Source organism: Lagenorhynchus albirostris, chromosome 2, assembly GCF_949774975.1.
Source record: "Lagenorhynchus albirostris chromosome 2, mLagAlb1.1, whole genome shotgun sequence".
NCBI classification, from domain to species: Eukaryota; Metazoa; Chordata; class Mammalia; order Artiodactyla; family Delphinidae; genus Lagenorhynchus; species Lagenorhynchus albirostris.
The window spans coordinates 7,662,845-7,688,882 of NC_083096.1; positions in this window are offsets into that span (position 1 = coordinate 7,662,845).

The following is a 26,038-nucleotide window of genomic DNA, read 5'->3' on the forward strand; positions in this document are numbered from 1 at the left end:
GCTTTAAATCACTATCAAATCCAATATCTAGATTTGCTCAGGGATAGTTTCTGTCCATTTCTTTTTGTCCTATGAATAGATCATACTTTCCTGTTTCCTTGCATGCCTTTAATTTTTTGTTGAAAACTGGATATTTTGTATATTATAATGTGATAATATTGGAAATCAGATTCTCCCCCTCCCCAGAGTTTGTTCTTATGGATTGTTCAGAATTTCAGGTGTCCACATATTTAGTGACTTTTTGAAATTATCTTTTCAAAAACTGTATTTCTTTTCATGTGTGGTCAGTGAAGTCTGTATCCCATTATTTCACTGGTCAGCTAGTGGTTTGATAGAGATTTCCTTAAATGCCTATGGCCACAAAGAAAATACACTGTTCTGGTCTTTTCAGAATGGCTTTGTGCAGGGCACTTCTTCAATGCTAAGCCCAGTCATCTACAACTCTGCTTTAGTTTTCATGGAGCACAAAGATCAGCCATTGTTGTAAACCTAAGATCCTTGGATATTTTCTGAGTATATATCCAGCCCTGGGCATGTGTGTGGCACTCCAGATTCCCTAGTATACCTTGGAGCCCTTCCAAGCCTTTATTCCTCCAAGAATTTCCTCCCCTGCCTCTTCCTTTCCATGCTTTTGAGTTTGACTACTACTTGCTCTGCCTGTCTCCCTTGCTCCAGGAAGCTTTGGGTGGAACACGTCTTTACATGCTTTCTAATCTGCTGCTAGGAAAGCTTCTGCAACCCAACAGGGTACTGAAACAAAGGTCAGCCTCTACACTGATCAAAATGCATAAAACATTTTATTTTTAGAACAAGATCTATACTGTTTCCCTCCCTACACCTTCTCACCACCAAAACCAGCAAGCTTCCCCAGGAACATTGGCAATGGCTGGTGCTAACCTGGGGAGTGGGAAATGGTAGGCAGGCTAATTCATCAAAATGTAGTAGCCTCATTCTTCATTAAGCACCCTCCTGGTTATGTAAGTTTTTTATTTGGTTCCAGACTTCTGAAAACATTGATTCTGTCAGTTTTTGCCAGCCTAATGCTCCAGTGGAGGGATCAATTTTTGGAACTCTCTACTGTGTTATTTCTGTGACATCAATACACATAAAGATCTTTCAACAACTCATGGCAAAGTGGTGGACAAATATCAATTGTAAAATATCTAGAAATAAATTATAGTCAAATTGTTACACGTCATAACCAATGAAGGTGACTTTTTAAAAAAGGACTTGGAAAAATTGTCATAAATATTTCAAAACAAGAAAGAGTAAAGATAATAATTAACATTCAACTAAAAGTTTTGTAATACAATGATCAAATAAAAAAGAAGTGATAGAAAAGGAAATTATAATGATTACAGAGTATCAGTTTTTTAAAATAGCATGACATCTGAAAAATATATCAAAGATTAAGTCACAGGAAAGGGAAATTATAGATTCATGGAAAACTAACTCAAGAAACTGAAGATAAATTTTACAAAATTAGATATGAAATTGAATACATGATGACTGGTACAGAGATCATCAAAGAATGATAAAAGTATAATATGGTACTTATAAAAATATATTTGAAAACTTGCATAATATGACTTATTTTTAGGAAAATATCAATGAACAAAAAATGACACTAAAAGAACTATAAAAGAAAATGTAACCAAATAATTCATATGTAAAATGTTGATGATTAATTCATCTAAAAATTTACCCATCTCAAAACAAAGCATTAATTACAGAAGGAATCACAGAAGAATATTATCAGTTAATCAAAAGACAGACTACACCAAATCTATGTCTATATTTCCAGAATTTAATAAAAATAAGAAGGCACTCAGATATGAAATCAGCAGAACACTGATTTCCTAACTCAATAAAGGCATACAAAATAATGACAGCTGCACACCAATCCACTTTGACTATAAATGCAGAACTATTACTTAAAATCATAGCAAATACATTTCAGTTGTACTATGCAAGATCAATATACCAATAAATAGCATTCAAAGGAGTTTTGTATTCATAATCATGATTAAATACATTGATAGGCCAAAGAATTTAAGCCCTATGACAAATTCCAGAGAAACAGAAATAGCCTTCGATAAAGGCCAGTTGCAATCATTTAAAACACTTTTTGAAAAGACACTAAAGTGATATATGAATATATGTGTATTTATATATGTATGTATTTATATTATTTATATAATATTATATATAATCAATCTATTCTCTTTTAAAGTTTCATTCAAATATAATCAATACAATTCAGCACCAATTACTTTAAAAACTTTAACAGCAATAGTGTTAATTATACATATGTGGACATATATTTAAATAAAATACATTTATAGGATGCATGTGTATATTATTATATTATCCTACCTATTTCGATAAAAGCTTTTAATGAAATAGTAATTGATTTATTATTTCTTGTTATATTCAGATGATAGAAATAGTGGGAATTTATTATGCCAGTTGGTTAAAAATTAATCTATAAAACTCAGTAGGTTACTTATATACATGTTACAATGAAAACGAAGCTCAAAAATATTCTTAATAAATATGCAGATGGATTCTCTATGAGTAAATTGTTAAAAGTTTATATCAAGCATAAAAATATGAAAAAACATACCTTGTCTTAGAAATGTTCAATAATGTGAAGGTGTAAATTTGATTGAAATTCCTATATAAATTTGATGCACCTGTAATTAAAAAAAAAACATAGTTTTAAATTTGTTTTGTTTTTTGGAATTCCATAACCTGATTCTAAATTTTAAAAGAAAACAACACTAAACATGAAAAAATACTAGATAATATGTTTAAAGAAAATAGTTACAGTAAAGAGTAGGGCCTGTTTTTTAAAAAATGCATTATTAAACTACAGTAAAATGAGCTATTTAGTATTGGAATATAAACAAATAGAACAGTTTAGTATTGATATAGATCAAAATGCATATACAAATTTATGATATGTGAAGGTGGCTTTTCTTGTTAGAGACAAATGATGCTTTGACAAGTTAATGGTCATTTGGAAGAAAAGAAGGAAGGAAGGAAGGGAGAAGGGAGGAAGGGAAGAAAGAAGATTTATCAATAATCAGCCCTTAAAACAAAATAAATATCAAATATACCAGTATACACAGAACAGTTGTATAAGTACTAGGAAAAAAGTCTAACCTTTATTTATTTTTTTGGCTTTACTTAATTTTATATTTGTAATATGTAGTAGGCAATGTTTTATGGAATATTAAAAAAATTAAATAAATCCATGATAACTAGAAGTTCAAAATGTCCCCAAACAAAAAATAAACTGAAAAAACTAATTCCAAGATATAAAAAAAGCAGTTAGCATCATTTATGAGAAAAGAACAATAACCTAACAAAATGGACAATAGGCATGACATACACAGAAAAATACATAAATGAACAGTATATAAAAGGAGCTTTAGGTTCATAATGAAAGAGATACAGAGCAAAATAACAATGGCAAACCGTTTTTCAGCTGTTGGATTAAAGAAGATATTTTATAATGCCTACAATAGAGTCCCCTCTCATTAAATCCTGATGTGATTTCAAAAATGAGTTCAAACTCTTGTCAAGTCAATTTAATAACATCCACCAACATGTAAAATAAATGTACTCTTTTAACCAATTCTACTGCTAGACCTCTGGCACATACTAGCAAAAACATTCAAAGATTAGATATTCATAACTGTAGTGTCCTCAAAATGGAAGTATCCTCAAAATAGTACGGCATAAAGGAGCTAAATGACCACAGAGCTGTTAATAAGAAACAAAACTCAATCATGCCTGCCTACTCTCTGTCCACAGTGCACAAGAATGTACAGTCAGTCCTGTGGATACCAGCTCATCACCTGAAGGGGACCACTCCTCTCCATTCCCCCAGCACTGTCCAAGTCACACCTACTGTACATTCGCCTCATTCTGCCTCCACCGGCCTCTCTATATTCCATTTTCTATGCATCGATCAGAGTGACTTCTTTTTTAAAGATAAATCAAATCATATCAATCTCCTGATTAAAAAGCTCTAATCATAACAATAAAATTCAGTCCTCCTACTGTGCCCAAGGCCTCAGATGACGTGGTTTCCGCTTCTCTTTCCCACTAAAATATCCACTAGACTCTATGAGAGCATGACACGTCTTGTTTTCTGTTCCATGCACAATTCCTGACAGAGCTGTTGCTCCATAAAAATTTATAGAATTAGTAAACTTTAGTCTCCTCTATGCCATTTGGGACAAGATATACTCACTTAACATGTTTCTCAGTCACACTAAAGGAAGTTCCATTTATTGTGACTTCTGCCTGGAGTGAAACTTGAAAGTGTGACTTCTCTTGTACTATTGGTATAATTTTAAATGTATCTCCTTAAAGAGCCCTTCCTTGGCAACTTAATTAAAATGGCCCTATGCCTGACTAGATCACATCAATAAAACTTTACATCATTTGCCAATATATGTGAAAGCTTTTGGTGGTTAACGGTTTTAGGATGTTGCCTTTGTGGTATGCTGATTTAAAACCCTTAAACTGTCTGCTTGAGGTAACTTTTTATTAATGCAAGCATACATTCATTCATTCAAGCAAAACTATCAATATTTATTGAGCAACTTTAATATGACAGTTATTATTCTGGTTCTTAGAATAAAGCAGGTCAGAAACAGAAATGTCTTTGCTTTCTTGGAGCTTATGTTCTGGAGGATGGAGACGGACCATAAACACATTTTAAAAAGTAAAATATAATCTGTTTTAAATTGCAATAAGTACCAAGCTGGGGAAAGCAATTTAAAATAGAGGGTCAAAGTAAGTCTCACTGACAAGAGTACATTATAGTTAAAATCAACATTATTCCTCAAGAATTTTGGAATTAAATTTGTAGATGTTTTTGATTCTTCAAAGAGAAGAGCCAGGGTTCAAGGCAGAACAGCCATATTCATATTTCAAAACATAAAATGGAATATACCCAAACTATTAAGAAACCAGGCTACTAAGAAGTGCAATATAATATACATTTAAATTATTCATAAATTATCCATGCAGTTCTGAAAAGGAGCACACCACAGAAATTTGTAAGAGTCTTAATGGCAACTCTAATAATATTTTCACTGACTCTTGGTTTCTGAAGGACCCTCCACTAACTGTAACCTAACCAAGTAGGACCCTCTGGGGCCCTCCTTGGACAGACCGCTCCCCCATACCTCTGCTTTAGCTCCTTTCTGAAGTATTTAGATAATGTATCTGATGCACATTTCCTGAGTTGTTTTAAAGATGCTAAAACCCCACCAAATGGACGACATTAACTACTTGATTACCCTAAGCACATAGTCCCTGGGCTTCCTGGAGCCTAAGGATTGATGATGTTAACCCCTGTGACACCACCCTGCTACCCCACCCTCAACCAATCAGACAATTGTGCATGAGATGATCACATACCCTAGGACACCTGTTCCTCAGCTGGCCTTTTAAAAATGCTTTCCTGAAACCACTGGGGAGTTCAGGCTTTTTTGAGCACTAGCTGCCCTGGACTCCTTGTATGTACTTTCCTTCACCACAACCCATTGGCTTTATTGTGCGTGGGCAAGCAGACCCAAGTTTGGTTTGGTAACATAAGGTCACAAAAGAATAAATATGGTGGAATAATTATGACTTTATGGTTAAATTATACTGTGTTAATCTTTAATTTTATGAATCCTGGAGTGAAACTGGATTTGGCATCTTCATTCACAGAGGCATGGTAGATTTTTAAAACAGTAGCCCCCCAGGACCTCCCTGGCGGTCCAGTGGTAAAGACTTCGCCTGCCAATGCAAGGGGGGTGCGGGTTCAATTCCTGGTCAGGGAGCTAAGATCCCACATGCCTTGCAGCCAAAAAACCAAAACATAAAACAGAAGCCATATTATAACAAATTAAATAAAGACTTTAACAATGGTTCACATAAAAAAAAATCTTTAACAGCCCCCAATGAATCACCCCTCCGCAGGGATTCACCATAACTTACATAGCCCCTCTCCTTACAGTCAATCTGTGCCTGGTCATGTGACTTACTTTGGCCAATGGGGCATTAGCAAAGACAATGTAATCAAGAGCTTGAAAGTAAATGGCACACTGGGCCTTATTATCTTGAAATGCTGCTATGAAACCCAACCTAACTCACTGAGAGTAGCTGATGCAGCAAACAGCCATCATGAACTACTAGACATGGGAATGAAGCCTCTTAGATTATGCATTCTCAGTGGAGCTGCCAGATGATTACAGTCACATAAGTGACTCCAGGTGAGACTAATAGTAAACAACCCAGCAGAGCCCAGCGCAAATTGCTGACCCCTACAATCATAAGTAAAGTACTTGTGAGTTAAGCCACTAAATTTTAAGTAATTTGTTATGCAGCAATAGATAACTCATGCAACAAGAGACTGGGAGATATAAGGATCTGTACATTTTAAAGTTTGATTAATCTCTCATATAGTCTACAGTTGCTTCCATTAGGCCAATGATGCTATGGGTAGATAGAACCAGGCTCATATATTTTCAAATGTCTTAACTTCCTCTTCAATGTATGACCCAAGGTATCAACTTTCTGGAGGAGGATCTTTATGTCAACATTTCCTCCTGAACTAATGGTCTCTAAGACAACATCCATTGCATCATCATCTTGAAATACAGAATGATGCTCATTTTTTTTTTTTTAACAAAGAGAGAAAAAGAGTTGAGGTGGGAGAGAGATAAATGTATTGAATAGAAAAGAAGATCCTCAAGTGAGTTCCACATTTCCTAGCAATGTGAACTTTGACGTATCTCTCAAAATGGTAAATGACATAACTGCCTCATTCTCCCCTAAATTCTTTCTATAAATGCAGAGAAAGACTGAGTGTGATCTTGTAGAAGAACTATTTAATTCTCAAATACAAGGGGCAAAGGAACGAGATTCACAGCAAATTAAACTCTTCCCTGTTGCTTTCCCCAATGACAACCTTAATTTTCTTATTATCTTGAGACAGAAAAACACTAGTTTTACTACGGCCAGGTGTTTGGATTTTATTGAAAACCTCATTTAAACTAATTTTTTTCTCTCATTGAAATTTCTAGATGTTCCGGATTCACACTTAGCCAGCCCCACAAAGCAGGTGTTGAGATTCTGTGGCAGTAGCAGGAAATTTCCTGGGCTCATTATTATTGGGCCTTAATTCTAATAGTTAATTGTACTTACGGCTCCTCAAGAGGAAAGTCTGTTGCTCTCTCCTTTTGGGTAATTGATGAGTGTATCCTAGCACACTGATTACAGAGAGCAAAGCCAGTTACCTTCCTCATCCAGGTAACTGGAAGAAAGGCTTATTTCAGCTGTCAAGCTCCTTCCAAAAAAGTCCCCAATTGGCTTAGATCAGTCAGTCCATTAATAAATGTAGAGGTAAGAGGTCTTCAAAAATTTGAAGCAAATATGGTTTTGAATAGGTTAATTCTGAAAAACCTATTCGTAAAACTCAATTTTTTAAATAAAATAATGAAACTAGGTAAGTAGCTGTCAATGCCATCCATAACAATGGGCAAATTGATATATTTTCTTCTAGCAAGTTGACACTCAAAATGTGGTATCTGGACCAGGAGTATCAGTGTCACCTGGGAGCTTTTAGAAATGTGGAATCTCAGGCAGAAATCTAGATGCCCTAATCTGGAATCTGTATCTTAAGAAGATCACCAAGCTATTCTACACACACTGGAATTTGAGAAGCAAAGTTCTAACATATGTCTCTCATCATTTCCATAAAAGCTAATTTGCTAAAAATTCATAAGAAAAGGCATTTATACTTTTGCATTATGTAGGGTTACATGTTAAGCATAAGTATTAGAAAAAAATCCTCAAAAATAAAATAGCTAAAAGTAGATAAAAGTTTGCTTTTTACATAATAGTCCTTAGGTGAGTAGCCCAGGAATGACAGAGCCATTTCTGCCATATTGAACGTGCAATTCGGGAAACAAGTGCTGATGACTTGGACAAGATTTGTAAAGGAAAGATTGTCAGAAAGCAGTCATAACCTGGATATATTTTGAAGGAGTTAGAGATGGCATCCCCTGAAGAACTAGATATAAGGTGTAAAAGAAAGAAAAAAGTCAAAGATGATTAAAAAACTGGAGGAATGAAGTTTCCATTTATGACATAGAAAAAAATTAAATGGAAAAATTTATTTTGGCAGGAGGGTGAATAAATCAAAATTTGTTTTTGGACGGGTTAGGTTTGAGATGCTTATTAAGCATCCGAGTGGAGATGTCATGCAAGATACATGCATCTGAAATTCAGGAGAAAAGTGAGAGTTGAAGGTAAACATTGATAAGTCTTCAGGGATAAATAGTTTTTCAGTCCAAGAGTTAGGATTAAACCGCCAAAGATGTGAATATACATAAAGAACAGAAGAGTCAATGACTGGGTCCGGGGTCACTCCAATGTTGAAACTCAGAGACATGAACTAATAAAAAGACTGATGGCAAGAAGATACTGATGTGGGAGGAACTGAAGTGTTGTGAAGCCCAAGGGACAAAGGTGTTTTAAGTAGGGAAGAGTAATCAGGATCCTATGGCTATTCTACTCCTAAAATAATATGTCTAAGGCAGAATATATAAGGTAGATAATTCAAAACGAAGATTAGAAATTATACAAAGAAAGAGATGAAAATTATAATATTGGTAAACCTGAAGCACACAGGCCAATGTCAGGCACTGAGTTGTGGTCCCTTTGCCAGTGACCCTAGGCATCTGGTAGAAACAAACACAACTATTTTCAGATTTCAGAAGGAAAATAATATAATCTCGGGCCTTGACATTTATACAGACAATTTTTCAAATGCAGTATCTGTCAAACAATAAAAATAATCAGGAATGTGTGGATAACAGGAATGATAAAAAAGAAAAAGAAAAATATGAATAAACTTACAAGAACTCTAGATAGTAAATTTATCAAATATAAACCAAATAATATGTATAAGGTAGCAGACACAAGGCAGAACACACAAAATAAAAAGTCAAAGTATAGAAATAAAATTATAATAAATGAAGTTAATGACTAAATAGGATAAGAACAAGAAACTGAATTATAATAAGAAACATATTAGAAATTTAAGATGAAATTAAAGCCATGTTTAGAGAGAAATTTAGAGTGTTAAACTCGTATTTTTTAAGTTATGAAAAAACTTAAATGTATAATTGAAATCTTAGATAAAAATAGTAGTACTGCATCAGAAGCAATATTTGAAAAACAATAATGCCTGAGAATTTTTCAAAACTTACAAAATACCTAAAATTGGAAATTTAAATGTATCCATGAACCCCAAAGGGCTTCAAAGCAATCAGCTCCAACAAATCCATCTGGCAAAGACACATAGTCCTAGAGAAAAATGACCAAGAGACTTGGACTAATACTTTCTAAAGAACATATCCTAATTAGAAGCATATGAAAAAACTTCTGACCTTCACTGATAATCAGGAAAATGAAACATAAATCCACAGTAAAATCATCACTCTACATGCACCAGATTGTCTAAAATTTACAAGACAGATAAAAAATCTGTTGGAAAGGATGTGGAACAATGGGCAGGCTCACGTACTGTTAATGAGAGTACAACTCCTCTACCAATCTCAAAGAATGGTCCTGAGATCACTGGGGGTTCCTGAGACCTTTTGTAGGGTCTGTGAGGTAAAGAATGTTTTCATAAAGCTAAGACATGATTTTCTTTTCCACTTTCTGTACTCAGGGATATAGAGTAAAGTTTTCCAGAATCTCCATAATGTGTGATATTTCAACGGACTAAATGTAGAAGCAGATGTGAGAATCCACTTGTCTTCATCAGACATAAGAGCAGGACATTAATGGGATTTGCAAAAATGTAAAACCATGCCATTTGCTCAGTATTTTATTTATTTAGAAAATATATAAAATTTTCATTGTAATATACTATTTGTGTTTACCTATAATTAGTTTAGTGTTATTGTTTTTAAAGGAATAAATAAAATATACATATTCTCATTTTAATTTCTAATACAGTAACTATCAATATCAAATTCAATACCAAAAACAATAGAAATAATCCACATAAATAGAAGGTCTTTGGTATTTTGATAATTTTTGAGAATGTAAAGGAGTTCTGAGATGGAAAGTCTAATTTCTGCTGAACTATCAAAACTGAACTACCTGTCTAAGAGCAATGCATATGCAACAAGAGACATTTTTGCAGTGGCCAAAATATGGATGTAGGTTACTTCTAATGAGAAATGAATGAATAACTAAATTGTGCTGTATTCACAAAGTCAAGTACTATGAAAGCATATTACAGATACAGGCAACAACACAGGTGAATCACACACAAAAAAGTTGAATAAAACTACAGACTTTTACATAGTATTTACCCTATATTTCCATTTATACACAATTCAAAGTTATTCCAAACTAAATGATAGTGTTTAGGAATTCATACTTAAATGAAAAAAAAAACTATAGAGAAAACTGAGTAAAGAATTTCCATACAGGGGGAAAAAAATAAAAGGCCTGGTAGGAATAAGGAGATGAGTAATTGGACTGTGGGTTAGGAATAAGGAGATGAGTAATTGGACTGTGAGGTGTGTGTAATGTTCCATTTACTGATGTGGGTGGTCAACACAGATGTTTTCTTAGAAATAAGCAAAATACACATTTCTGTACAGTTAAAATAGTATTGGGGAGTTTATCCTAATTTAAAATGGCAAGGTTGAAAGTTTAAAAAAAATAACAATTTAAAAAGAAGCAAAGAGTTATGTTATATTCTCAAAAACAGAACAACTCTCATGGCTGTTTTGATGCTTAAAAATTTGAAATATATGATGTAACATGTCACAATATCAGAAAGTAAGAAATGTTTTAGAAGAGTGAGAATATACTAGGAAGAGTGGCAAATGTTAGAAGAAGTTTTCTACTCTCCAGCTGAGTTTTCAGTAAAAGCTTTCTAACCTCAGGACTACAGTATTTGCATGAAAAAAATATCTTTAACATTTTAGCAAATACACATTGTCAAATACATATAATTTTCTCTCATGAAGAAAGACTCTCCAAGCCAATTAATAGATCAGAATGTGGACTTCAGTCTCCACATATCACATCATTAATCAATGAAATGTGTTAATATTTAGACCATATGGTAGTACTTATAATAAACTCTAACACGTCAAACATATTGTACATCAAAACATTCTAAGACATATAAATATGTGTTATTCCTATTAGATGTTGAGAGAAAAAAATGGCTTTAATTCTTTAACTTTCTCATTGATAAAGTAATTTTGATTAAATAAAATCTTTTCATTCCCAGTGGCTAACCATTTAATAAGATTATATTTCTCTTTTAGAAAAAATAAATAAGTCAAGGGTGTCAGAATGAAATATGCTGTGAGGATAGCAATAACACTTGTGGGACAGAGGATGGTTTCTGGGATTTCCAGGTAAAATTTAGGTTTTGAAAGAAACAATATTTCAAATGATGGTACGGGACCCTAAAAGATAATAAATAGTCTATCCCAGTTTTCATTTAATTTATCCAGAGTAGGCATGGAATTACATCATCTGAGCTCCAACGTTGTAAAAAATAATACAGTTAAGATGTTTATCAAATTAGTGTAAATGATTGTCTTACACTGTAACTGTCTCAACTGTTAAGGCAGAATATGTAATTATTCTGGCAAACTAATGAAACTGATGTCCACCACCTTCTTTTTTTTAGAACCTCCTCTCAAATTTACTTATCTTTACTGTATTTGTATTTCTTTGTCTTCTCATTTCTTAAGATCAAGGTTTTATATTTTTATTCTTTAATAGTTAAAGCATTTAAGACTACACCCTTTCCAAAGAGTAGAACTTTCACCGAGTCCCATAGGTTTTGATGAGAAATATGTTCTTTTAGTTGCTTTCTAGATTGTTTGAAATTTTTTTTTATTTCCCCTTTAACACAAAAATTATCTACAAATATTGGTTTTAAATTTCAAAATAAATAAGATTTTGGTCACTTAAATTATTTATTCCTATTTTTATTGGATTTTATTCAGAGAATGTCATAAAATCTCTGTTTAAAATTTATTAAGGTTCATTTGGTGGCTAATTATAAAGCCAGTTTACATAAATGTTCCACAGACATAAAGGAAAAAAAATCTCCTATGCAACTAGGATAAGGTGTGTATGTAAACATATATATATGAATATGTATGTATGTGTATACATACATACACACATTTTTTTTGAACTAGCCAATACTATGACCTTATTTATTGTTTATTTATGGACTTATTTATTGTTCACTACCTTCTTGATCAACAGATTTGCTCTCCTAAAGCCAGGCTTTTTACTTCTAAAAAACTATTTTTATCAATTTATGTAAGTTACTACCCTTAACGAGTTCCAATTCTAGATAGCTCGTCCATACTAACCTTCTAAGTCCTACCTCTGAGAGTTTCTACCATCAAGCCTTCCTAGAATTCTTCAAGGTGATCAGTTTCACCACTATTTATTGACATAGAATTTTAAAAGTGGAAGGAGAATTAGAACCACTCAATCCCAGTTTTTGAAGAGGACTCTGAACCTAATAAACTAAAATATTGGCCCTAAGTCACACAACTAAAGCAGCAGGTCTTGGATCAGAAAATTATGTCTGGATGAATTTGAGTTTTATGCGTTGGCTACCTTGAGCCAACTAAGGTAATACAATTATCTCACACTATTTGAAAACGTCTATGTAACTGTAGTTCCAGCGTCATAATGACACTTGAATATCATCAGAATGAGAATAAGAATTACTGAGAAATCTGGAAGAGATTTAAAATATTTACAAATCAATTATCTGATTACTGAATAGAAAAATATTACTTCTTTAAATCAAACTTATCTAAGAACTAAGAACTTTACATAAAACACACAAAATCAAGTATTTAAAAGCAGATCTTATTTAAGCCCTAATTCAGTTAGGGAAGCCACGTCTACAGCTGCCGTTTCAGGACAGGAATTATTTTATATACTGACTAAAACTGCTGTGAAAGGAAGGAAAAACTCCCTGATTTCAGCCTACATTTTAATTGATGAATCAACTATTTTTGCAGGATACACAGCCTTTGGCTGTGTTCAGGAATGAACCTCACAAACAAAAAGTGACTGGACAGTCAGGCTATTAAAACGTCTCCAGCCCCATTTAGAGCACCCTCCATGTAAAGGGTAGAAGGATATCCTGCTTAAAGCATCACCTTTTATTTATTTGTGTTTTATATGTTTTAAGAGCTTTTAATTTTATAATACCAGGATAATCATGTATTCTAGTTAGGTTAAGGAAAATATTGTTTTTATTTTCTTTCTTCTTTTTTAAGTTAAATTAAGTTTTATATTAAGCACTTCTACTGCTAGTTTTTTAAGGCTGTGTCAATTCTAAATAGCCTGATTTTCTATGTCTTATTAAGCAGGGTTCTATCAATCAGAGAAGATAAAAAGATTTTACTGAAAGTAGAAAGAGTACTACAGTACTGATTAGTGTAAAAATTCTTCATTCTTAGCAGAAAGTGGTTGATGTAATTTAGAGACTGATAGAATATTTCAGAGTTTGTCACAGTACAAATTCAATTAACTAGACAAGTTTAATTTCTTAGAATGAGATTTTTAAAATAAAACCTCTTTAAATCATGGTGCACAATAAAAAAGTAACTTCACTTTATTGCCACAAATACTAAACAGTTTATACAAACACTCATTTTGTTAGAAAGTAATTTTTTTTAAAGAAATAATTTCTTCCCTGGCCTTAAATTAGTAGTTTCAAACTTGATTTTGAATCATAATGTGTTTCTAATCATTGGTCTGATTCTCAAATTATAGTTACAAATAGTGTGTATAGGTTTAATTTTTTCAAAAGGATTTCTGTAATCCTTTTGAAAAAAGGATTGGCCAACCCAATATATACAACCATGAACACTAGTGGGATATACATACAGAACACAGGAGGAAAACAGACACATACACAGTATAAACACACATACATACTCATTTCACAACCTGCAAATACCAACGGTCACTGAACAAACAAGAACACCTATTCTAATTTTAGAGCAAATGTAGAAACACCAGAAATAAGATGACTAGCTCAGCCAACAGGTGTTTCCTTGAAATACTCAATTTAAATTTCTGAGCTTGGTAATTCCTTGTCTTGGGTGACTGCAAGGCAAAAGAGTAGATCTTCCCATCTGCCCACCAGAATCGTAAACACTTATAGAGGCCTAAACTGGGTTCTGTCTCGAATACCATGCAGATGGTCTCAACAACACACTACTCTCTCAAGGCTGTGTCCTTGAAAAAGGCTTCCACCATGGGAACAGTGGGTAGAATGTACATTCCAAGGACAGGGGCGGACGAGGACTCTCCGACTGCCCAAGGTCAGCTCTCAGGTCAACCATCAGTTATGTTCTCTCAAAGACCTCCCCCAACACTCCACCCTTCAGGACCGACTCTGCCAACTCTGTCTCACATGCCCCCCTCTTCTGCAATGTGCTGGAGAGGTCAGCAAGGGGTTTCACTAGCATGGGGGTTGTTCATTTGGTGGCTATCTGTCTGTCTTGGAACAGATGTCACAGCAGTAATAGAGGCTTGTGCAAGAAAAAACACAGATTAAGACAATAATTCCCAAAATAAGTAATATATATATATTTTTTCCATTAAGAGCCCCATGATCCAAATAATTGATTTGTTAATTCCCCTAAACTGGAGGTCGGATCACTCAAAGGTGTTCATTTGTGCCCTGATGTGATTTAATAAAGACGACCCATTAGCAGACTTATCAGGTATGAACACACAACATTCTGTTTGGATAATGGCTCAGGAGCCTCCTTGCAAAGCAGTAAAAGTGTCCAAGGCCATCCTATTTTGTGGGGCAGCTTTCTCAGTAGAGATATTTCAGTGTTCTGTAAAGACAGGCTTGGCCAGCTATCATTTAAGGCTTGGTGGGTGAATTTAGTCAGGGCTTCTATGTTTACTAATGTCCTCCAGGCCAATGGGGGTAAGAATGAGGGCAGGAAAATGATGGTACCAATGGAAAACAGAACGTGCCATCTGGCCTTGCAGAGAGGGAGGTTGGCAATTTTTCTTACTGTGGGGTAGATTCTCCCTGTACCCAGGAAAAAACCAGAATGCAGCAGCCTAACCTCCCAGGTGGAAGCTATAGCCAAAGATTTGTGCCACACAGCCTTTGGGTCCCATTCAGGTCAATCCAATGAATACCTGAGTGGCACAACGAATCACTGCAAAACCAGTTGCTATCTTTTAGGGTGATAGTTCCAGTGATATCCTTCCCATATTCCCAGTACAACTGAATTAGCTCTGTTTAGAATAATTTTTCTGTTCCCAAAGAAGAGGTGCCTGGTTGCTCAAATGTCCATACACTTGTGTGAGCTACATAAAGCATCCCAAATCTGAGCACAGCCATCCAAGGCTCTGATAGTTGCATTTTTAGGATCCTTCTGGTCAGCAGTTTGATGGTTGCCTGTGCCGTTTGATTGACAGGAAAAGAATACCCATGCCTAGTGTTACTAAGAGTGTGTAACTCTTAGTTACAGATAACTAGATATCTGGACCAGGGTTGGTGATATCAGATGAATTAAGTGCACTAGTTCTAGCTTCTTCTTCCTTAACGTACTGCATTTGTGCCTTCCAATCTCTTCCCTAGAGTGGTGATACCTATCATGGCAATCCTAGAGAGGGACAACTGCCCACCTACTCAACAGCTGGATTGATTTATTTTGTCAGGCATACAAACGGGCCCACTGCAGGAAGGTATTTCCATCGGGTGCCCATTCCCAGATGGGACATCCCAGGAGGAGTAGAAGTCTAAAGTCTATTACCTTTCAAGCCAAAAGAAAATCTCTATTTTAAAAGAAGTGTTTTTTTAGAGTTTCCATAATCTTCAAGATAAAAACAAAACCAATGACTTAAAACCAATAGAAAAAAGAAGACATTAGAAACAAAGTCACAGATGGTTCATATTTTGGATCTAGTAGACAAGGACCTTAAAATAATAATTATTTGTATGTATTATATAAATATAAAAAAGTATATAAATCCATAAAAGATGTAAAATTTGACATACATAAAATAGTAAAACTATGATGATTAATATAAACATATGACTAATCCAAAGACAGCAGAAAAATAAAGAACAAATAGAAATCAAAGAGCAAAATTGATTTAAATAGATATGTATCTATAGTTCTGTTAAGTATAAACAGTATAATCCAGAAACTTTAACAAAATTTATGATACTATGAAAAATACAATACAGAAAGTTTTAAAATAAATGGACAAAAATGTATATAAAATGTGAATGCTTACAAAAATAAGACCCTGGAAGCTATGTTAATGACAAATTATATTTTAAGGTAATAATTATTATTAGATTCAAAGAAAGAGAATTATTACATAATCAATTTGAAAGGAACAAACATACTATCCTAAACTTGCATGCAATAAATAACATAGTTTTGATGTATATTAAGAAAATTTGACATGATGAAAAGGAGAAATAGATCCACTTACAAAAATACTTGAAGATTTTAACATACTTAGCCACTAACTTTAAGAACAAGCAAATAAAAATCAGTAATATGATACAAGAATTGAACATACTAAGATACTTGACTTAAATAACATAGACTTGACTTAAATAATAGACACTATTGCACCCAAAGACAACAGAATACATATTCTTTTAAAGTACACCTCAAACATTTACCAAACTTTGCTATATGCTACTGTGTAAATCAAGTCCAAGAAGTTCAAATATTTGAAATCATACAGAGTATTTTCTGACCACAGTAGAACTGAACAAAAAATCAATTTGAGAAAGATAAACAGAAAATTCTCAAAATTTTAGAAATTAAATAATACAGTTTGGAAATTAATACATTTTAAATATCAGATAAGAAATCAAAATCAAAATATATTTTGGACTGACAACAAATAAAAATACAACATTTGTGAGATGCAGTTAAAGAGGATATAAAAGGAAATAACTCTGAATGCATATTTAAAAGGAAGAAAGCTTGAAATACAGCTATTTTTCCAGTTATCTATGACTGTATAGAAAATTACTCCAAACACAGAGGCTTACAACAAAAATGATTTTATTATCCTCATAAAATTTTGTTTAGAGATTTGAGAGATTTGGCTCAGCTGTGAGATACTTCTGCTTCACTTGCCATCAACTGGGGTTATTCAGTGGAATTCAGCTAGTGGCTGGTCTAGTGTTGAAAGTCTAAGATAATTTCAGTCACTTATCTATTGACTTGGTAAGGATGATTGTAGGACTGGGCTCAACTAAGCTGTTCTCCTTCTCATGTAGTCTCAGGTCTATCCCATTTAGCCTCTCTAGCAGGGTAGTAGGATGTCTTATGTGGCAGCTCAAACATCCAAGAGTGAGCATTCTAGAGGCACAAAGTAAGAGGTCCAGTTTCCTAATGCCTGGGTCCCCAAAATGGCACAGTGCTACTACTTCTGTATTCTATTAGCCAAAAACGCACTGATTCAAAGAGAGATGAAAATAGATATCACCTCTTGATGGGCAGAGCAGCAAAATCACATTTCAAAGGGGCATGGCAGTAGTCATTGTGGCCATCTTTGCCAACAACCTACTATACCTACATCCTCATCCTCCTTATGGCAGATTTCCTCTGCCATAAGAACGATCTTAGAACCTTATCCACTGTGACAGACCATGTGGAGCAGATATGAATCATCCCAACTGAAACCATCACAGACCAACCAGCTTCTTCACTTATCCACCAGGCGGCCATATATGTATGCACAAGCCTAGTCAAGGTCAGCCTAGAACATCAGAACCACCAAGCTGCACTGTATATTCATAGTAATAATAAATTGTTATTGTTTTAAAGCTTTGTTTTAGAATTATTGATAAGCAACATTGTTGGAGCAATAGATATCCAATTAAAATGTATTCAGAGGAAATTTATACCAATGACGACGAGCTTAAAAATAGAGTAGAGATGCACACTTTTATTAAAATAAAACTGCCGGCCAAGGTAAGGTTACTCCATTCCTTCCTACTCCTCTCTATTACAATTGAAAATCACTGACATAATGCAACAAACAAGCATAGAAAGATCCTGAAAGGTGGGAAGAAGAAATAGAACTGCCTAGGGACATTGGGCTGGAGGGATGATACAGCAGTAGGTTCCCTGAGATTTCTTTTTGCCTTCCACACATTCTATACAGGGCACTGGAGAAGACAGCAAACTGGGACCCATGTTAGATACATACAAAAAGAACCCAAAGGAGAGCCTTCTCCTTTAGACAAAGGGTCAGGAACAAGTTGGCCTAACAGAACAAAATACTGTGACAATATCTGACTTGCTCCAGCTAAATGTTAATAAAAAATTGCCTCTCCCTTGCCCTGAGGTGTCAGTAGATCTAAGAAGGAAGCTGAACTTCCACCCCGACTTGAACCTGCAAAACGTATCTAAACAAATGACTGACTGATAAAACGGAAGACCAAATGGGACTCAGGGTCTCATAATATAACACAGTTGAAAACCTTTTGCCTTGCCAAGAAGAACAATCACAACTTGAACAAGAAAAGACAACCAACAGACTGTAACACTGAGATGACTCAGATGTTGTAATTACCTGAAAAGGATGTTAAGCATTAATCATAAAAATGCCTCAATGAGTAAATACAAATATTCTTAAAACAAAGGAAAAATTGAAGACCTTAGCAAATAAAGAGAAGACATAATAAAAAAGAGCCAGAGGAAAATTACAGAACTGAGAAATACGATAACCCAAATAAAAGATTCACTGGATTAGCTCAATATTAGATGAGACATGAGAAAGGATATAATCAGTGAACTAGAAGACAGCTCAATTGAAATTATCCAATCTAAACAATTGAGAGAAAATACTGAAAAAAGATTGAACACAGAAAATAAAATAAATCAAGTAGTAGTCCAATGTTCTCAGAGAAAAGCACAGTCATTTGAATGAAGATTCAGTAATTTGAATGAAGTCAGAAGTACTAAGTGTTAGGTTCACTGATGTCTATTACAGCTACTTTTGATACAAATCAAAATATTTGCGGTTGTTGCTGCATTTTGTGTTATTGATGGTCCTGTTTGTGATGATTCAGTTGGTGTAGGGTTCTGTGGTGATATTTCCTGTATGACTTCAGTGCACTCTCTCTGTAAACTATATGTTTCCATGAAGAGATGTATACATTTTTTTATAAGCAGTTGCTTATAGGAGACGAATTTCCCCAAAAGAAAAGATCCTTATCATTAAGTTTATCTTAACCTGCTTTACAGAAGGTCAAGCAACACTTAAATTTGCTTCAAAAAACAATGGAAATGAATGCCTAGTATTTGGGGATGTGTGGATGGAAGTGGGGAAAAGAAGTAGAAATGGATGGAAGAGATTGCCTCATATCCCTCAAAAAAATAAATTAAAAAACTTCAGGACTGGGAGAATTCTGCTCTTTGCACTGAGTGCATCCTTCTCAGGCGCCAAGGTTGCTCCTGGAAGGCAAGGAAGAGCTTGAATTCAGGGCAAAAAGAGTTCAGAGAAATCAAGGAGGAAGATATGACCTTAAATACATACACAATCCCTTGAAGTTACTTATTTAAAAATGTTATACTCCTGAGTTCCAAGTCAAACCTACTGTTCCTCTCCAGTTACAGCTCTGGAACAAATACAGGAAAAACGTGCAGTTATAAACTTCACCTCACTTTGGAGGACCCTGTCAATATACAAAAAGACTGGGCTTTACATAGCTCAGCCTAGACAAGAATAACGTGGCATTATTGATACTTTGTTTGAAAACTTTGAAAAATAAGCTAATAGTGGACCCCTGTGCTCCAGGATTTCCCCAGGGGAGTTTAGGAAGATCAATCTGGTGAATATTATGGGCTCAGAAGAATTCTCTCAAGTCCAAACCCACGTCTGAAAAACATGATGATCACCAATTCTAGGAAGGACTAATACCTAGACTTAACCAACTTCTAAAATCTGAACTAGTGAGACGGGCTTTCGCTAGATAACAGCTAAGTAAGGGGCTTATATGCAGAAAAAAAAAGTAGACGCCATCTTTGACTGACGTCCCTCAAGGTTTCATAATCTTGTTTTGAAAGGCTTGCACTTGAATTTTTATTTTCATACTCTTAAAGACCATCATATCCATGTGTGACCCTAAAAGCACCACCAGGCCCAGGGCTTACTGTCACTCATGCTGCATTTGCCTTCCCATCCTCAGCTATGTTTCAGGCTCCAGGGATAGATGTTTTGTTCCAAAATGGTGTACAGAGGTAACTGTCAGCATCTTTGGAAATTATAGCAAATTGAACTATGGAATATCTAGGCATGCTCTGCTCATTTCTGATGATGCAGGATATCTGGGACCTATTATATGCAGGGAGGTCAGAAACAAGAACGTAATGTATTCTCAGAGTCCCTGAGTACAGGTCTGGACCAGAAGGCTGTACAATATTCACATCTAGTAGTAGGTTTAAGTTACTCTGTGTTATGTAATTAATTTAGATCTGTTCTTCCTAAGGGTTCCATTAAATCCTATAAAATTTTACAAGTTTATCTCAGGAGTACTACGAGTAATTAAAAGTCTGCTATACACTTTAGAAAGCAAGAATGCATAGACAGAAAGGACGCTTTCCTCACCTGTGGCAAAGGCAAAGGAAAGCTGTGATCAGTGGTCCAGAGCAGGTCAATAATTAGAAATGAAGGCAGAAGACACAGTGGCAGGGAAGTCTGATACACTTTTCATGGGGCAAAATTACGGGTGACTCTCAAAGAAATACTAAGAAATCCTTTTATTTTCTGCAAAAAGAAAGGTTAGTACTTAATGTTTTATTAAAGACTCATGAAACCTAAGAATGGCAACTTCATTACTGAAGAGATAGCTGGTGGTAGGATATTTGCAAAAGTTAAAAGGCTAGTCAGAATAAATAGATTTTATAAAATGAAGAAAAATAACTCTAAAGCAGGATTGCTTCTTTTAAAAAAAATTGGAGAAGATAAAGAAAAAATAATGAGCAAACTGACAAGAGTAATAAGCCTATTAAAAATCCTAACTCTAATTGGAAAAATTATTGCTTTTTAATATTCAGTGCTCAGATTACTTATATTATCACAGTTTGATTATTTTTAAGGAAGATAAAAAGAAAAAACATTTTTATAATATTTTTAATTTGTGAATATGGAAATTTTCAGAAACAAAACACAGAGAAAATGATATAATGTCTAATTACTCATCATTCAACTTCAAACATAAGCAGTTTTTCATTGATCTAATTCATCTATCCATCTACAACTTTATATCACAATTATTTTGAAAAAAATCCTAGACATCGTATCACCCATAGATACTTCATCGTGGATAATATAAAAGTCCTATATATCACTGTATATATAGTAATGACCATAATACATTATTATCTACCAAAATTAAAGTAATTCCTCAATGTCATTTAATAAAATCTTAAAAAAAACTTAATAGTTATATTTCCCCAAGTACCTCAAAATAATTTTCATAGTGCATTTAAATCAGGTTCCAAAGAAAGTCATTTTTTAAAACTTTTATTTCTCTTAGGTATCTTTTTTTAAAAAATAATAGTCTCCTCTTCCTGCTATTTTATCTCATACCATCAATGTGCTGGAGAAACTAGGACATTTTTACTGTGACATTCCTATAATACAGTTGGGGCTTACTGATTCTTAATGGGGTCCTTTTTCACTTTTTCTCTATTCACTTTTTTGGAAGATAGTTAAATGTAGTCATGACAGCATTACCCTGATACCAAAACCAGAGAGTTATACTACCAAAAAAAAAAAATTACAAGATAATATCCCTAATGAACATAGATGAAAGAATCCTCAATAGAATATTAGCAAATAAAATTCAACAAGCACATTAAAGGGATCATACAGCATAGTCAAATAAGATTTATCCCTGGGATATGAGGACACATACAAATCAATATATGTGATTACCACATTCACAGAATGAAGAACAAAAATCATATGATCATCTCAATAGATGGAAAAATATTTGACAAAATTCTACATCCATTTATGATGAAAAACTTTCAAAGAATTAGGTATAGAAGGAACACACCTCAACATAATAAAGAAAATATATCACAAGACCATAGCTAACATACTCAATGGTGAATAGCTAAATGTTTTTCCTCTAAGATCAGGTACAAGACAAAGTCAATCACTCTCACCACTTCTATTCAACAAAGTAGTGGAGGTCTTAACCAAAGCAATTAGCCAAGAAAATTTTAAAAAGCATCAGATTGGAAAAGAAGAAGTAAAATTATCTCTGTTTGCAAGTGTATGATATTACTGTATATAAAACCCAAAAGACACCACCAAAAAAATAGTTAGAACTAGTAAATGCATTCAGTAAGGTTACAGGATACAAAATCAACATACAAAAATCAGTTGTTTTTCTGTAAACTAGCAATGACATATTTGAAAAAGAAATTAAGAAAGCAATCCAATTCACAAAAGCAACAAAAACAATACTTAGGAATAAATTTAATTAAGATGGTTAAATTTAACCAAGGAGGTATATTGAAAAGTATAAAACGCTGCTGAAAGAACTTGAAGAAGATACAAATAAATGTAAACATACCCCATGCTCAAACACTGGAAGAATATTGTAAAAATATCCATATTACCCAAAGAATTCTACAAATTTAAAGTAATACCTATCAAAATTCCAATGGAATTCTTTACAGAAATAGAAAAAACACTCCCAATATTCATAGGTAAACAAAAAGAACCCTAATAGCCCAAAACATATTGACAAAGAAAAACAAGACTGGAGGCATCACTATTCTTAAAATGTATTATAGTAATCAAAACAGTATGGTACACACACACACACAAACACACACACACACACACACACACACACACACAAAACCAGACACACAGACTGATAGAATAAAGAGCTCTGAATTACACCCAGATATATATGGTCAACTGATCTTCAAAACAGTAACAAGCATAAATAATGGGCAAAGGATAGTCTCTCCAATAAATGGTGCTCTGAAAACTGGATAGCCACATGTGAAAGAATGAAATTGGATTTATATCTCACATCACATGCAAAAATAAACTCAAAATGAATTGAAAATGTAAAAATAAGATTGAAACCATAAATATTCTAGGAGGAAACATAGGGGAAAAGCTCCTTGACATTGGTGTTGGCAATGATTTTTTGGATACTACCTCAAAAATACAAGAAACAAAAGCAAAAATAATAAAGCGTGAGTACATCCAACTAAAAAGCTTCTGCATAGCAAAGGACACAATCAATAAAAGAAAAGGCAACTAATGGAATGAGAGAAAATAGTTGCAAACATATCTGATAGGAGGTTAATATTCAAAATACATAAGTTACTCCTAAAATTCAATAGCAAAAAAATAATAATAATAATTCAATTTCACAATAGGCAAAGTATCAAACAGACATTTCTCTGAAGATGACATACAAATGGCCAACAGATACATGAAAATGTGCTCAGCATCACTAATCATTAGAGAAATAAAAATCAAAACCACAGTGAGAAATCAACTCAAACTTGTTAGGATTTTTATTACCATCAAAAAAGCCAAAAGGTAAGAAGTGTTGGCAAGAATGTGGAGAAAAGGGAACACTGGTTCACTATTGGTGGGAATGTAATTTATGGAATAATTTACAGCCATTATAAAATACACTATGGAGGTTCCTCAAAAAATTAAAAATAGAACTACCAAAGGATTCAGCAATTCCACTTCTGAGTATTTATCCAAAGGAAATCAAATCAGAATCTCTAGATTCCTGCACTCCCATGTTCACTGTAGATTATTCACAACAGCCAAGATACTGAAACATATCAATGGATAAATGGATAAAGAAAACGTGGTATATACATGCAATGGAATATTATTCAGCCTTAAAAAAGAAGGAAATCCTGCCAGATATAACAATATGAGTGGATCTGGAGAACATTATGGTAAGTGAAATAAGCTAGATGAAGACAGAAATACTATGTGATCTCACTTATATTTATAATCTAAAATATGCAAACATATAAAAACAGAGAGTAGAATGGTGATTGTCAGGGGATGGGGGGGCAGGGAGAAAAGGGTAGATGATGGTGAAAGATACAAAGGTTCAGTTATACAAGATAAATAAGTTCTGGAGTTCTACTATATAGCATAGTGCCTGTAGCTCCCAATACTATTATATATTGGATACTTAAAATTTACTAAGAGGGTGGATCTTATGTTAAATGTTCTTGCCACAAGATACCAAAAATAATTACAACAATAACAACAGTAATAATAGTAAAGTGGATGAGAGGAAACTTTACGAGGTGATGGATATATCTCTGGCCTTGATGGTAGCAATGGATTCACAGGTGTGTACTTATCCCCAAACTCATCAAGTTGTATACCTTAAATATGTACAACTTTTTTTTTTTTTTTTTTTTTTTTTTGCGGTACGCGGGCCTCTCACTGCTGCGGCCTCTCCCGCTACGGAGCACAGGCTCCGGACGTGCAGGTCCAGTGGCCATGGCCCACGGGCCCAGCCACTCCGTGGCACGTGGGATCCTCCCGGACCAGGACACGAACCTGCGCCCCCTGCCTCGACAGGCAGACTCCCAACCACTGCGCCACCAGGGAAGCCCCCTATGTACAACTTTTTACATGTCAATTTTGCTTCAATAAAGTGGTTTAAAAATAATAAAGGCAAAATAAATTTTAAAATTCAGAGCCTTGAATATATTAAAATTCAGGTTTGGGGCTAAGAATACCTTATAGGTGATATTGTACCATTCCTATTACATTCTCATTAGGAAACAAAGTATTATGTTATCAGTCTCACAACTGGTGATGCTACAACTAATTAATAAAGCCAGATGTTTTGATTTGATTCCTATAACAAAAATTAATCATTAACCACTCACCTACTTGAAGGAATATTAAATAGATGTATGAATTCCAATAGGGATGTTAAATTTGTGACTAAAAGAAAAGCTACCACTTCTGCAATTATTAGGTAGAATTGTTCTACAAAGAAGAATTTCTCCACTTTTCCCCATCAGCTGTTTTGTTACGCTATTTGACACAACTTACGTACAACTACAGTTTGTCTTGGCCTTGCTTATTTATCCTCTACCCAAACCTGGACCGTAGATGCTACTTCTCTTATTTTGAAATTAACTTCTCTCTTTTATCTCTTTTTAAAAATATATAATCCCAAAAGACAAAAATGAATTATTCTCTCCAATTAATTATTCAATAGGAAGAACTTCACTATAGAATATTTTGTGACAAGAAACTGGATTTTTCCATTTAGCTATAAAAAATGTGTGACAATGTTCTTTCATCTCTCATTGTGTTTGTACATCAAACTTCACTTGCTATGGTTCATAAATTAAAAACAAAATGTGAAGGAAATTCATATAGAAAGACGAGATGAATGTATATTACACAGAAATGAAACTATTAATTGAATTGATCATCTTAATTGATATTTACAAACCTAAAACTAAAGAGTTTTAAAATTATGGAGCGAACCATATTTCTGCATAAGGCACTTCACAGGTTTCCTGCACTTAGGAACACTAGGCAGCACTTCAACACTACAAGTATGGGCCATTTTAAACAGTGAAGTCACCAACAAAAAGCACAAAACTGTGAACATATGGAAGTAACAGGCTGCAAAAAAGGACCCTTGTTTACAGTACAAGAGCTGAAAGAAAGCAGAGCATCACCTGGTTTGATCCCAGCTGGGAACATGTGTCTAGGAACTCAAATTTTCAGCCACTCTGCATTTGTCGTCAAATGACCAGAAAGGCACTGTTTTGATTCTGAGGTTGCAAATATATGTTAAGGGGTAGATGAATTCATAGATAAAGACTCTGTGAATAAAGAGGATCTACTCTGTTTCATTCTACAACCAATATAACATATGCCT